The sequence below is a fragment of the Callorhinus ursinus genome, unplaced genomic scaffold, assembly GCF_003265705.2.
Source record: "Callorhinus ursinus isolate GAN/ISIS: 27379988/994484 unplaced genomic scaffold, GSC_fseal_2.0 scaffold30, whole genome shotgun sequence".
Classification (NCBI taxonomy): Eukaryota; Metazoa; Chordata; class Mammalia; order Carnivora; family Otariidae; genus Callorhinus; species Callorhinus ursinus.
Window position 1 is genome coordinate 15482824 of NW_027397092.1, and position 13981 is coordinate 15496804.

Here is a 13981-nt window from a genome sequence, read left to right on the forward strand (position 1 = left end):
TGGGAGACTATATATTTGCAATCGTACATCTGATAAGGGGATATATCCAGAATATATAAAGAACTCCTACAACTCAACAATATTAAGAAATGGACACACGACTGGAATAGACATTTCTCCAGAGATACACAAATGGCTAATAACCACATGAAAAGATGCTCAACATCACTAATTGTGAATGAAATAGGATCAAAACCACAATGAGATACCACCTCACACCCATTAGGATAGCTACGATTAAAAACACACAAACACAGGGCAAACCCAGAAAAATAACAGGTGTTGGTAAAGATGCAAAGAAATTGTGACCCTGTGCTACCGTTGGTGGGAATGAAAAATGGTGCAACTACCCTGGAGAACGTTATGGAGGTTCCTCAAAAAATTAAAAATACTACCACCATATGATCCAGCCGTCCCCTTTCTGGGTGCATATCCCAAAGAATTGAAAGCAGAGTCTTGGGGAGATTTGCACACATGTTCACAGCAGCATTCTTCACAAGAGCCAAGAGGAGAAGCAACCCAAGTGACCACCGGTGGCTGAATGGATAAACATGATCCAGCCTAACAAGGAGATTCTGACATGCTGCAGCCTGGATGAATGAACCCTGAAGAGAGACACTATCCTGGGTGAAACACACCAAGCACAAAAGACAAATACTGTATTTTATGTAAGTTAATGAGTTTGTTAAATAGAAGTTCTCTAACGTAGTCAAATTCAGATACACAGAAAGCCTCCAAAGGCAATCGCAGGGTGGAGAAACAGAGAAGGGAAACCAGGTACAATATTCCGAGTGTTGCCAGGGTACGATGAGAGCTGTTTTGGAGTTTGGACATGGAGCTGAGAAACGCCGGTTCCGGACTCGGGGGCCTGACACCCCCCCCTCCCAGTCACGTGCTCCCATCCGCAGGCTCCGTTGCCGGCCGCTGTGTGCCCGCAGAAATGCTGCCGTCGGGATTGGCATCTACTGTTAGAAGGCTCACAGGAGCATGCCCTTCACATGCACCGGAGAGCCCACAAGAGGCCATGTCAGCAGCTCAGGTTACTGGGCCACTGCCGCAGACCCGGGACGAGGCCGTGTCCGTTCCTCAGGCGGCGGGAGTTCCGCACACACGGGCAGAAGGGTTACAAGGGCTGCGCCAGACGCGCGGACAGATACTCCCGCTGACACAGCGTCCTCGCGGCGCAGGTACGGAGCAGGGCTCCGGGGATGACCCGATCACGGAAGACTATAAAGACCACTTGATGGTTTCCAGTGGGGCCTCACAGGTCACACACGTGGTCACACGCAGATCTGGTCAGGGCATCCCATGTGAAAATCCCCACGTGCCAACTCTGACGTGCACACGGGGCTTCCCGGGCACGCGGGGCAGAGAGGAGCGGGGAGCCCAAGGGCGGCCGGCCAGTCATTCCAGGAAATCAGTGAGAGGCAAGCACAGCGTGTTCTCTTGAACTAAGCCTCTCAATGATCTTCCTGACTTGGATTTCGGTTGGCCTCCTATCATGTTCTCTGCTCTGCGTTTGTCAAATCAGTGGAAGTTGCTCTCCTGCCTTGCTGGCCATTTGCGGCTCTCAGATCTTAACAGAGAACCCAAGAACTGTTCCAGTCTAGCTCCAGCCATGTTCCTCACACCCTATTTCCTAAAAACAAGGATTTATAGGTCTAGTGAAAGAAAAATCACCAGCATACGATCCTATTGAAATAGTACACAATTGATTATGACCTCTATTTTCTTTCCAACCTAAGAAATAAACACAGAAGGTATATCTCCAGCACAAGTTCAATGATTGGCTTATTCATGGGTTCCAGATGCCAAAAGCACTTTACAGACCTGGCCTGACAGCGGAGGGAAAGGGGAGCTCAGTGGAAGTGCTTGGCTGTGGGGCTACTTAAGGACTGGGCAGTGGACAGAGGGGAGGAAGAGAAGTTTAGTAAACACCAGTCTCGTGCTAGGCATGGGCTCCACTCATTCTCACAGCCATCCTATTAAAGAGCTTTTATTCCCTATTTCACGGATGATGGACCTGACGGCTCGAGGGTACAGAACTTGCTCAAGGTCAAACGGCTACTACCTGGGTCTGTTAGTCTTATAGTTGGTAAGGAATGCCGTGGGGGCATACAGGGATGGACCTCTATCTACATGCTAGGGAATCCAGGGAAGGCCTCACACTAGCCCACCTGCAGTCATGTCTACACACACACACACGCACACACGCACGCACGCGCACCCAGGGAGGGTTACTGTGGCTTCAAGTCCCACCAGAACGCCATGCCTTGGGGAAGAAATAGTTGTCTTAAAAAAGGCATTTGAGGAAGTGTTCCAAGACGAAGGAAGGCAGGGAAGGTTGTAGGGCAGAAGGCAGAATGGGCCCAGAACAAGGGGTGAAGGCCACATAGGGCCTCAGCACTTACCTCTCATGGAACAGACGTTTACAGGAAAGACAACAGGGTAAAAGACGTCTACGTCCCTGTGCTGGACTTTTAACTCTCCTTCCCCATCCCCTGGGTGGAGGGGGGACACCTGGCTCTGCAACCTCAAAACTGTGCTCATCGGGAGCCCAGACTCAGTGACCTTCCAGGCCCGGTAGACATGAGAGGATTCTGTTCTTTCACCCAAAAGGTGGAACCAGGACAAGACTCAGGAGGAATCAGCACAGAACATCTTTTAAATTGGAAAATAAAAAATCGTGAAAAGAAATGAAGCAGTAACCCAGAATGCCATTAACAGCTTAACAGTAGTGTCTGCCTTGACATCCAGGCCACAGTGGGCTTGCAGGCTTTGGGGAGGTGGGAGACCAGAAAGAAGGTTCAACGTGCTGCTCTAAGTGGCCCACACAGGACTTTGAACCTCTTGCCATCCTGAGTACCTGGGTCCCTGCCGATCTCCGGACCACAACCCAACACCTGTTCCTTCCATGGGCTTCCTGGAACAGAGAGCGCTCTTTGCCCCATCTTGTCTATCCCTCTGCCTCTCAAAGGAAACCATGAGCTCAATTAAGATTTAAATGTCTAACCTTGGGGGTGCCTGGGTGGCTCAGTCGGTGAAGTGTCTGCCTTCGGCTCAGGTCATGATCCCGGGGTCCTGGGATCGAGTTCCGCGTCAGGCTCCCTGCTGACGCTCCCCCTGCTTGTGCTGACAAATAAAATCTTTTTTAAAAAAATGCCTAACCTTGGTGATAATAATTTTTAAAGCTTCCTTGCTTCTTAGCATGATGAAGCCCTAGAGTTTTAACGAAATGGAAGTGCGTGACAAGCTGCGGTTCAAACCCTAGGTCACGTTTCGCTGTGAATGTCTTCCCTTGCTGCAGTCTCAGTGCTGACTAGCTACTTGCCCTCTCATACCCTAGGGGGTTTTTATGGATGAGCCACAGGAGGCGGGATCATTTGGAGTTTGGGTTTATTAAGTACGTGCAACTGCCCTAAACATACTTTTGGTCTCATAGGAGCTGAAACCCTCCCTCCCTCGCTGCCTGATTCCTTGCCCTGTCCAGCTGCAGCCTACCACAAGTATTTCATCTGTTCATCTTTCTTGGGTTGGATTTCCTTTTTTTGGCAATTAAAAAAATTGTGGTAAAATACACAAACATAAAGGCTACCATCCTAACCCTTTTAAAGTGTACATTTTAAGAGCGCTACACACTTTTGCATTGTTGTACAACCCATCTCTAGAACTCCTTCATCTTGCAAAATGGAAATTCTCTACCCCACTGCACCGTGGCTCTCCGTTTCTCCCTCCTAGCCAGCTGCTGGGAACCGCTCTTCTACTCTTCGCCTACGAACTTAACTCTACCAGGTACCTCGCATCAGCAGAATCAAACAGTATTCCTGTTTTGTTACTGGCTTCATTCACAGCGTAGTATCTTTTCTCAAAGTTCACTCATGTTGTAGCACTGTCAGAATTTCCTTCCTTTCCAAGGTGGAATAATATTCCACTTCAGGTACATACCACATTTGCATCTCTCCCACCTCTTGGCCACTGTGAATAATGCAGGGGTGGACAAATACCTCTTTGAGACTCTGCTCTCGATTCCTTGGGATATCCACCTACAAGTATGCTAGATCACATGGTATTAAGTTTTTGAGCACCCTCAGGGCACAGGGTTCCAGTTTCTCCACCTCTCCACCAACACTTGTTTTTGTTTTTAAAGATTTTATTCATTTATTTGACAGAGAGAGAGAGACAGCGAGAGCAGGAACACAAGCAGGGGAGTGGAAGAGGGAGAAGCAGGCTTCCCACGGAGCAGGGAGCCCGATGCGGGGCTTGATCCCAGGACGCTTGGGATCATGACATGAGCCGAAGGCAGACGCTTCACTGACTAAGCCACCCAGGCGACCTCGTTTTTGGTTTGTTGGTTTGTTTTTATATTAGCCATCTTAACGGGTGTGAGGTGATGTGTCATCATGATTTTGATTTGCATTTCCCTCATGATTGATGTGGAGCATCTTTTCATGCACGTATTAGCCATGTGTGCATCTTTTTTGGAGAACTGTCTTTTAGGTCCTTTGCCCATTTTTAAATTGTCTTTTTGTAGTTGAACAAGAGATCTTTTATTTAATAAAGAAATCTTTAAAATTACTATATATTTCCAATATATATTTCCAGGGTGAATACACTGAGGTTGAGTGTCTTAGCCACCCTGACACTGGGTCTGTTGAGTGACACCCCTACAGATCCCTGAAGCACAGCCCGCCCCGCCTTACCTTGCTCTTTTGTGTTCAGGCCCCTTCCCTCTCAGGGGGTCTTCCTCACATTCTTCTCGCTACAAGTGTGTCTCCCTTCTAGTTTTCCACTTACTAGTTAAAATTCTGACTCCTAGTGTGTTTTAACCTAGAAAACAAGGAAGCGCTCAATCTCACCAACAAGTCAAAAATATAACTTCAGTGCATTTTCTACATGGAATTGGTTTTAGTTATGGGAGCATCTGGATTATATTTCGAATAGTTGCAGTTGTCAGATAAAGGAGGTGTTGGCCAGCTAAGACTATTGGGCAAAGAAATGAAATGCTAGAGGGACGCCTGGGTGGCTCAGTCAGTTAAGTATCTGCCTTCTGCTCGGGTCGTGATCCCGGGATCCTGGGATTGAGTCCCCACATCGGGCTACTCGCTCAGCAGGGAGCCTGCTTCTCCCCCTGCTTGTGCTCTGACAAATAAATAAAATCTTATTAAAAAAAAAAAAAGGAAATTCTAGAAAAGATGAAGTGGAACAATTAAGGTACAGAACTACAGAAGTGTGAGGAGGGGAAAGAGGCGGGGGGAGGGTCGTAGTAACACATCCTACAGTTACTGAGCACTTGCTAGGTGGCTAGGCACCACCAAAGGATTATACATGGATTAACTCACTTCATCCTCAGAGCAACAATAAAAATGACCTGGGTTATTGTTGGTAACCAGTTTGAGCACAGAGAACTACGGCACAGGGAATATACAGCTAATACGTAATATATTAGTTATTACCTGTTGCTGTAAATCATCACAGACTCAATGGCTCAAAATAGCACAAGTTCAGTGGGTCAGAAGCTTGGGCCCAGGCTGGCTGGGTCCCCCCCCAGGGTCTCCCAGGTTGGAGTCGGAAGTGTTGGCTGGGCTCTGCTCTGATCTAGAGGCTTTGTGAGGGAGGAAGCCACTTCCAAACTCACTCAGATTTCCTTAGAATTAATTCCCCAAGGAACGGAAGGCTCCACCTTGCTGAGTGTTGGCTGAGGACATGTCTGCACCCCCACATTCACTGCAGTATTATCTGCAATTGCCAAGATCTGAAAACAACCGTCTGTTGACGAATGGATGAGCAAAATGTGGTATGTGCACAGGAGTATTATTCAGCCTTAAAAAAGAAAAAAATCCTAGCCTTTGTGACAACATGGACGAACCTGGAGAACATTATGCTATGTGAAGTAAGCAGGCCACAGAAAGATTGCTATCACACCATCTCCCTTGTATGTGGAAGGTGGTGGTTGCCAGGGCTTGAGGGGGAGGGGCGGGAAGGTACAGAGATTTATGCAGGATAAGTAAGGTACGGAGGGGTTCTGTGCAGCATACTGACTGTAGTCAGTAATAGCAAATGGCATACATGAAGTGGGCTAAGGTAGGTGATTTTAAGTGTTCTTACCATGCGCAAATTTTAAGTATGTGAAGTAACAGATATGTTAATTAGCTTAATTGTGGTGATGGTTTTGCAATGTATACATACATCACATCATCACGTTGTACCCCTGTATGCCGCCATACACTGAATATTTATGCCCCACCCTCATTCATGGGTTGAGATCCTAATCCCTAGAAGTGAAGGTATTAGGAAGCGAGGGCTGTGGTAGGTGATTCGGTCAAAAGGGTGAAGCCCTGATGGGTGGGACTGCTACCCTTATAGAAGAAGCCCCTTCTCTGTGAAAACACAGCAAGAAGGCACCATCCATGAACCAGGACATGGGCCCTCAAAGGACGGGGCATCTGCTGGCACCTTGATCCCTGAAATTCTCAGCCCTCACAACCGTGAGAAATAAATTCTGCTGTTTATAAGCCACCCAGCCCATGGTATTTTGTTACAGCGGCCCAAATGGACTAAGACATACAACGCAAATACACACAATTTTTACCTCAATAAAGCAGGGGGGACCTCCAAACACATCAGACTCTTAAGAACATGAAATCTTATATGAAAAATAGTAAAGTCCTTAAACCAAAACAATGAAAGAGGGAGAGCTATAGAAAATCTAAATAAATGAAGAAATACACTGGGTTCATAGACCAAAAGATTAAATTTTACAAAAATGTTAATTTCCTTCAAACTATTATATAATTTCAAGAAAATCCCATTCAAAATTGCAATTGTATGGAAATTGATAAGCTGGTCATTAAATTTATCTGGAAATACAAATGATATGAGAACAGCTAATATATTCTTGAAAAAGAACAGGGTCAGCTACATTTCTCTACCAGGTATCGGTACGTAGTGTCATGCTAGAGCACTTAAAACAATGCGGTATTAAGGAATGGAAGAATAGGCTGGCAAACCAGAACACAGACCCCCGAATAAACTCACACACTGTGGCCCAGGTGACTCACAGCAGAGATGGCAATGCAGAGCAGCGGAGCAAAGGATTTATCTTTTCAACGAACAGTCAAGGGGATGCCTGGGTGGCTCAGTCGGTTAAGCGTCTGCCTTCGGCTCAGGTCATGATCCCAGAGTCCTGGGATAAAGTCGCGCATCAGGCTCTTTGCTCAGCAGGGAAGCCTGCTTCTTCCTCTGCCGCTCCCCCTGCTCATGCTCTCTCTCTGATAAATAAATAAAATCTTAAAAAAACAAACAAACAGTCCAGGAACAATCAATGGGTGGGAGACTTGAAACCTGACTCTACACTACGCACAAAATTCTATTCCAGATATATTGTAGAGCTGCATTGAAAAGGCATAACATTGAAGTATGTGAAAGGTAACACAAATACGTTAATGAACGTGGAAGAAGAAAAGACTTCTTAGATCACATAGAAAGCACTAACCATACAGGAAACGAGTAATACATTTCTCTAGTTTAAAAATTAAGAACTTCCCTTCTTCATCATGACCACATATGCCACTGAGTGGGAAAAGATGTTTGCCACAGATGTGACAAAGGAGTCATATCCAGAATGCATAAGAAATATCTACAAATTGATAAAAATGAAAAAGACTCAAAAAGGCACTTCATAAAAGCAGAAGTCAAACGGCCCACATATATATGAAAAGGAGCTCAACACCACTAATAACCAGGGAAAAATGAAAACTAAAACCATAATAGAATACCATTACATATCTACCAAAATGGCCAAAATAAACACCACCAAAAACACCAGGTGGTCAGAGCAGACGGATTGCTGCCAGGAGCCTATGGAGTAGGCGTCCGCTCAGTATAGACTGTAGAAGTCTGACCGGTTCTTGTGTTTATTACCTGCTTTTCATTCCTGTTCAGAGTTGGGCCATTTGTGTTTTCTGGAAGATTTCCCTTAGGAGCCCTGGAAAAGACCAACACTCATTAAGTATTCCAGATCCTACGTCCAAATGCACAAACGATGTATACAGAAATAGCTGTATCCTTACTGTCCACTCACAAGTGTCCAAAGTTTATCCAACTACAATCTAAAATTCTTTATTTTCTGGTTGGAAATGTTTCAGTTTCATTACCTCTGTGGAGGGGAACTCTCTCAAAAAAATTTCAAACATACCTGGAAAGATGGCCAAGAAATTAGGGGCGCCTGGGTGGCTCAGTTGGTTAAGCATCTGCCTTCGGCTCAGGTCATGATCCTGGGATCGAGCTCCATGAAGGATCCCTGCTCAGGGGGGAGTCTGCTTCTACCTTCGCCCCTTCCCTTCCCCCTCTCGCTGCTTGAGCACTCTCTCTAATAAATAAAATCTTAAAAAAAAAAAATTACCTTGCTCTTACCTTTCTAAAGACAAAGACCACAAGGGACACATGGTTATGTGGTGCCATCTGGTGGCTCCAATGTATTTTACCACAGCTCCCCATTCTAGTCCACATTTTTGTTCTTGCAAAGGAGAGGGCTTTCTGCCCCTGATCATCTGCCACCACAGTCCAAGTACAGCGCAGCAGAGCTAACACTTCCACGGCATCAATCCCAAACCTATGTACTTTTTCATAACGGGACTGAGCAACTTTCCATGTTTAATGGACAATTTCCCCTCTTTTATGTAGCGTTGTAGTCTTGCCCGTTTTCCCAGTGAATGTGCTTTTTCTTTGTGCACACAGAAGTACTTTATTCTGGATACTGGTCTTTGAAGGGTATATGAATTACATTGTATTTCCCAACTGTATGGACTTCTCTTTTTTTAAAATGGTATTTAGGATAAACCTGCCATTTCCTTTAGAGTTTTCTTACAAGGATCTTATTTAAGAAATCCTTCCCACTTTGGAGATTTTGTTAAAATCAACAGTATTTCTTCTGTAAGCCTTTGGCACAACTTTTTGATAAAGCCATCCAGGCCTTCAGTTTTGTTTGTGGAAGGCTTGTAAAATGAGATTCCACTCCTTTAACAGCTATAGGACTACTGAATTTTCCTTCTTGTTAGTTTTGCAAAGTTGTTTTTTTCTGTGAATTTATTTCATCTACATTTTAGTTATTCAAAGTGTCTCATGTCTTTAATGACACTAATCATAAATATTCTTTTTCCTTTTTTTTTTCCATTCCTAATGATAGTTTTGCCATTTTTCTTTTTTCTTGGTCCTTCCCAAGAGATTAGCAATTTTATTAGTCTTTTTAAAGAACTTAGTGCTTTGTTGACCCTTTTGGGGGCATCTTATTTCATTACCTTGTTATTATTTTCTTTCATTTATTTGAATTTAATCTGCTGTTACTATTCTGGTTTCTTGAGAAGAAGGAATTCATTTTTAGCCTTTCTAGAGTTAGGGCTATAAACTTCCCCTTTAAGTATGGCTTCAACCTCAAACCAAAAGGTTTTGATATTCATATTTCTATTTTCATTCAGTTAAACTTTCTACTTTCCACTGGGTTTTGGGGGGAAACATTTCTTAACATCCAATTTTTATAATTTTTGTTACTAATTTCTTGTTCAATTGTGTACAGAGAACCTTCTCTACAGGAGTTCAACTTTCTGCAATTTGTTAGTTTCTTTATGGCTTAACGGAGCCAACTTTGATCAATGCTCATGTTCATCTAGAAATAGTAGTATATATTTTAGAGTTAATGATTCAGTGTTCTGCAGTCCATTAGTTTATTAAGTTTGTTAACTGTATTGCTCTTGTCTTCTATATCCTTTAATGATTTTTTTTGGTGGAGAGTGGGGAGGTTATATGTGTGTCTGCTTCTGTTATTTACTGAGAGAGTTATATTCAATTTTTATATACGAACTTCCACTTCTGGTCAAGATGCAGTAAAACTGGCACTTTACCCTCATGCCTCTAGTGACTAAAAAACCAGACAAAACATATAATATAAAACAATGCCATTTAAGACACTGGACATCAGGCACTGAAGGACACCAATCCTTGAAAGCGCAAGCAAGATCTGAGCCTTACCACTGCCCCAGTTTACCACCCGAAGAAAATTTCCAGGCCATAATGCAAGGAAGGGGAAACTGAGGAGGAGCTCATCAGTGTTCCAGAGCTGAAGAGACAGGCGAGAGTCCAGAGAGGTGTAAGCGGCTAGAGTGCAATCTTCCAGAAACTTTGAGAACAGACAGAGGATAATTTCCAGCTCTTTCTAAGAGTCTAGTTTGACATTAATACCAAAAGCTAACAAGGTATTACAAGAAAGGGATATTACAGACCATCTCTCTCGAACACAGATGTAAACTCCTAAACAAAATATTGCAGAATAAATCCAGAAATATGTAAAAATAACCCATCATAACCAAGTGGTGTTTATTCTAGCAAAGAGGAAGGTGAAGTGGGGAGCAGCGGTGGGACAGGGAGGGACACTAGGAAATCTACCATTAACAACACGTAACGGTACAAGAAAAAGAATTCTATCATCTCAACAGATTCAAGAAAATTTTGCATTTGACATTTCGCTACATCACACATACACTTAGCAAATTATAAATAAAACATCTTTAAATTCGTAAAGAATACTTACAAAAACCCTATAGCAGTCGTTACGATCGATGGCTAATCGGAAAGTTTCCCCCCTTAGGTGAGGAACAAAGAAAGGCGATTCCACCCGGACCACTTCTACTCAACGCGGGACTAACTAGTACCGTGACCGGGAAATAAAATAAAAGTCATTATAAGCACATGAGAGGAGTATCGAGAAAAACCCCGAAGAATCACAAACCTAGAATAAAGATTGCTAGATACAAGGTCATTATAAAACAACTATATTTCAATATTTTAGCACACTATTTTTAAAAAGAACTTAAAAAGACGCTTCACCAAAGAGAATATCCAAATGGCCAGTAAGTATTTGAAAAGATTCTTATTTGCATTAAGTCATTGTGGAAATTAAAATTAAAACCAGAGTAAGGTACCACATTTGTCACAATGTATGAAATGAGAAAACTGGAAAATATTAAGTTTGGCAAGGCTGATAGGAGTGTCCCTTCTGTAAACATTGAGCTGCTGCAGGGGATGCCCCTGGGGTGGCCAATCCCTCGTCTTGGTTTATCAAATGCTTCTGGGGGGATGGGAGGAGGTGGTCCTGAGGTGTCCTTGTGGACTAGCACATCCTTTAATTACCGGTCCCAGGTCGCCAATATCAGACAAATACAGTAAACGCGCATTACTTTCCTAGGGCTACCATAGCAGATCCGCAGGACTCGGGTGTCCTAATTAAAACAGGCCGGAAGTCCCAATCAGGGTGCCGTTCAGAGGTGTGAAGGAAGAATCTCGTCTCTCCTAGTCGCTGGAGGCCGCTGGTGTTCTTTCACTGTGGCTTCTCCTCTCTGCCATCCTCATGCTGCCTTCTCCAAAGGTCTGTTGTATCTAGTCTCTCCCTTAGAAAGACACTTGTCTTGGCATAAAGGGCTCATCCAGATAATCCACCGTAATCTCATCTCAGAATGCTTCATTACATCTGCAAAGACCCTTTTCTCAAATACAGTAACATTTACAAATTCTAGGGATTAGGGCTAGATGTTTTTAAGTAGCCAGCACTCAACCTACTGCATTTGTGTGTCGAAGTAAAAGAATGAACCAGGGACACTTGTGCAGAGATGGTCAGGGGAAGGACTGGCCTGGGGAAAACCTGGTGTATGTGCTGGGAGGGGGTTAACAGGGAGGAGGCAGAAGCCTTACCTCTCATGGAAGTAACATTCCCTAGGCACAGAGTGAGAACTGGAAAAATTTCCAGTTAGAGCAAAATTTCCTCCTTCGCCGAGGTCCTAGGACCTGATCCCCTGAAACTGCTGCATTTCTTGCCACGAGGGGAGCGCCGGCAGACCAAGAGAGGTGCCCATTCAACAGCCATTCCTTCCCACTTTTATTTTGGGGCCATCGATGGCTCAGCTAGGAAAACTCACTTCCCAAGTTTCTTGCATCCACTGGTCATGGGACCCACTTCTGACTAGTGAGATAAAAGCAGAAATATTAAGTGCAGCTTCTGGAAAAGCTGCCGTTTTGCTATAAAAAGGGACACACATTTGCCCCTTTTCCCCTCTGCCCTTCCTGTGAGGCCCAGGCGATGTCGGGCGGTGTAAATGCCGCCCCAAGTCCCCGAGAGCACTGTGCACTCACTCGGTCAGCCCTGGGCTTTCCTGTTCTGAGAGAGAAACAAGCCCAAATATGGATTAGCCGGTGTTATTTGGTTTGTCATCAAACACACTTTTTAAAACCCCAAAAAAGAGATTAGGTATTTTATAGACACTACAAAGTCGAAAATAATTGGATCATTCCTATTTCTCTGGGGACCTAAAAAATAAGGCCTTCACACCAATGCTAGCCCCACACTGGCCCTCTTGAGTGACTGGGTGTAATTATTTTATCTGTGTATGAAATAAAGAGCAGAGAAAGTTAATGTAGATCCTTTATTGATTCCACCAATGTATTAGTAGATATGATAATAATAAATGGTACTTTTACATTCTCTTAACCAAAAATATAACAAATATTTACACTCAGTAAAAATACAAAAAGCATACAGAGGCACTGTCTTTCTAAAAGACATAAGTTTAAGAGGTATCAAAAAATAGGAGACAAACATTGCTCGTTACAGGATACTTTACAATCACTGAATTGTGCAGTATAGTTGCATTTGATTATTACAACTGTGCAGTTCTGTTTTTTTCTGATAAGCTCACATTTCAATTTTAAAAGACCAAGTACAACTGCATTCTGTGTATCAAAAATAAAGAAGCCTTAAAAAAGCACAACAAAAGCTAAAGATGAACTGGGGTTCAAGTTTAAATTTGAAAATGTACTGTGACATTTTTTTGAAGATTCATCCCTCGGTTCTAGCCTTTAAGGTTAATGCTAAAGGGATACATCTACTTTAATATCACATTTTTTAGAAACAAAATATATCAGAATAACAATTATCATTGTTTTAAGTATACAAGGAAACGCTTTCTCCTCTTTTTATAGGGAAGAGAACACTTTATAAAAATTAGGTTTGTTCTTGGAAATCCTGATTACTGCCACATTTCCGGCCTGGGAGATGCTCAAGGAGGTTATACTGATGACCACAGTGTGACTTATCACCCTCACGAGAAACCAGTTAAGACTTTTTCCTCCCCAAAGATCAGATTCAAAGTAATCATTTGGAGGAAGAATCTACTACTTAAAATAAATCTTTATGGAAGTATATAGTGGATTTACTAATTGACCAAATCTTTCATTATGAATAAAACTGTTTTGTTGAAACTTATCTGGCAAAACTTTGCACTGTGGATTTACTGCTTCAGGAAGTCCTGACGGATTCAGAGTTGAGGTGGGATGAGGGCACTAGTCTCTTCAATAAAGTTATAAATTTATAATAAAAACAAAAACAAAAATGGGGGCTTAGAACTGGAGCAAATACAGGTTAAGGCTTCTCTTGTTCTAGTCATGTAACAAACTAAGAGAAGGCAGAAATGTACCCTAAATTAGAATTCAGATATAAAAATCACAATTCCACGAGTTTTTAGGGGATACACACAGATCAAACTACAATGCATTTGGCTTTAGTTCCTGATCACTGTGATCGGCTTACCCCAACACTCACAGTTGGAGCTAGAGGAAAACAAAGGCAGCTACAAGGTGCAGTCAAAATCACATCCTCTGAATCTGTGCAAGATATTCTCAACACCATTAAGGACAAAGACAGGTAAGGCTCCCATTTGATTTCAAACACCTGCAAATAAACAGATATTGTGCAAACAGCACATTTTTTCTGGGGTAATGGATATAAAATAGAATACCCAAACTTGACAAAAAAGGGGATTATAACAGAAGTATCTTTCATTTTCTTTGTTTTGCCCTGGACATGAAAACACTACTATGTCAATCAGTGAAGGGACATTTTTTTGTTATCAGAGGACCAGTGTTTATAGGTTAAATCACT